Source organism: Alexandromys fortis, unplaced genomic scaffold, assembly GCF_014885135.2.
Source record: "Alexandromys fortis isolate MF-2015 unplaced genomic scaffold, M_Fortis_MF-2015_v1.1 scaffold_538, whole genome shotgun sequence".
In the NCBI taxonomy this organism is placed as follows: Eukaryota; Metazoa; Chordata; class Mammalia; order Rodentia; family Cricetidae; genus Alexandromys; species Alexandromys fortis.
Window position 1 is genome coordinate 17,726 of NW_026068406.1, and position 2,588 is coordinate 20,313.

Sequence of the window (2,588 nt, forward strand, 5' to 3'; positions counted from 1 at the left end):
CTCGAACTCACAGAGATCCGCCTGCCTCTGCCTCCCGAGTGCTGGGATTAAAGGTGTGCGCCACCATCGTCCGGCTGTAAAGAGTTTTGAACAAGGAAGATGCCACTCTTTTGAGTATTTGCTTTTTTAAAATTATTTTATCACTTTTAAAAAATATTTATTTATTTATTATGTATACAATATTCTGTCTGTATGCCTGCAGGCCAGAAGAGGGTACCAGACTCCATTAAAGATGGTTGTGAGCCACCATGTGGTTGCTGGGAATTGAACTCTGGAAGAGCAGGCAATGGTCTTAACCTCTGAGCCATCTCTCCAGCCCATTAGTATTTACTTTTTAACTCTCTGCTGAGAACAGTAAACTACCAAGATTAAAAATTGCTCCATAGTAATTGATTATAGGCATAGTTCTATAAGATCAAGATATGGCACAGGTATTTAAACTCATATGGCTGAATAGGATTTCAAAGGATTATCCCCTTTCTCTTGGCCAACTATGTCCTGCTTAAGTTTTCAGCCTAAAACTCCCATCGGAATCCAGGATCCGATCTGCATCCAGGTCTGCAGCCAGCAAATTTTCCAAGCCAGTATCCAGTTCTTTGCCATGAGCTTTTGTTTTATTAAGAAATAGGACTGGAGGAGTCCTAGACTCTGCTTAGATGAATTTCAGAAAGAGTAAGCTGCCTGGAGTAAATTCTTGAGGACTGTGAGGTCTTTAGAAAGCACTGTTTTCAAAGGGAAGGGAACTGAGATAGCTTTTTGTTTGGTAGATTACAGTATGTTAGCTTTTGAAGCCCTCTCAGTAGCTTTACTACTTTAATCAACCTCAACTCTCTACAGTTTTTGAAGAGATCCTAGCCAGCTTGAGCATGGCAAACATGGCTCTGCAGGCCTTGCCCTTCCACCATTCCTTCTCCCTTACCAAATACTGTTAAGATTACATTCCTAAAGTAGACACCAAGGTCCATTCCTTTATTTGGCTGCTTCATCCTTCTGAGACTGACCATCAAGGTCCAGCTATCAAAGTATTGAAGTCCATCAAACAAAAGCCACCTTTGGCTCACCTAAATAACATGCTCAATTAAAACTAAACACCTCATCCTAACACAGGGTTTCCCTTTTTACCTTTATAAACTGCCATTTTCCTATGGGACATGTGTGTCTCCTCTCTATACTGAGGTAGTCCTTTGTCCCTTCTCCCTCTCCCTTGTTCCGTCCCGTTCTCCCTTGTCCTCTCTCACCTGTCTTTGTCTCTTGTTCCCTGCCCTTTGTCCCTCTAGGGAAAATCTCCTTTGTGCTGAGAACTTGGTCTTGGAATGTCGAGAGCTGACTTTGAGGTCCCCTACAATCTTCTTATGCAAAACTATAGAAGACTTCTAGCGGAGAGTCAAGTTTCCTTGATGATTGTTATACTGACCAGCCAGTAAGCAGCTTCCTGTTTGGCCTTGGTGTCAGCTCCCGGCTCCAGGTTCCTGCCTTGTCTGAGTTCCTGTCCTGAATTCCTTTGATGATGAACTATGATGTGAAAGCATAAGTTGAATAAACCCTTTCCTTCCCAAGTAGCTATGGTTATGGTGTTCCATCACAATGGAGTAACCCTAACTAAGATGCTGGTATTTAACTCGGGCTGCTCTTAGAGGAATGAAGAGCAAATTGCTTACTGACTGTAATTGGGTTTGTTGAGACTTGAACATGGGTGGTAAAGTATGGGACTGTGAACATCTCTGTAAAGAGTTAGTCAGGTAGGCTCTTAAGGCAAAATAGGTATTATTGATTATTTTTATTATATAATTATTAGTAGTATTCAGTTGTAAGAGGGCAGAGACAATTCTGAAGATATCGTAAACTTGGTATTTGAACTTCACATTCAATATAATCTGGAGTGTTTCAAATCTAAATTTAGGGATTGATTTAATTGTATAATTTTGACACAAAGTTGAATTAATCGTCATTAAAAAACTCAAGAAAGATGAGAACTCCAGGACAGTGTCTTGGGAAAACTCTACTTTATTGCTACTACTTCTGCTTTCCTTTTCTTTTACTTTTTATAAAAAGGAAACCTGATTTTTATTTTATCGACAGCCATTCTTAAACATGAACATGCATATATAATATTCTATGCACATATCACAATTTTTTTAATATTAGTTAATAAATGTTAAACACACAATATACATCCTTACCAAAAAAAGTCAAAATGTCAACTTAAAGCTTTAAAACAAAAATATTAGTACTTTTTTTTAAAAATGTTGTGTTGGGTACCATTTGTACAGCACAATTAACTAAAACAATTCATTTGGATGGACATGAAAAAATAGCAGTAGGAAATAAATTCATGAGGGTTTTATATCAGAATAGGCAGTTTTGCCATTCAGGAGAGGCAATATTAAATACTACTTTAAAAATTCACATTTTCAAATGTTTAGTTCTAGTCACAGAACTTTCCTTAGTAGAGACCTCAATGCAATGCATAATTAGCTACCTTAGAAGGACTGTTTTGAAAAGACAAAAATCCCTTTTGAATTATAACTTTACTGATTTTGGCACAGAAAAGAAGTCTTAAGAACAAGGACACGAGTAAAAAGTGGGAA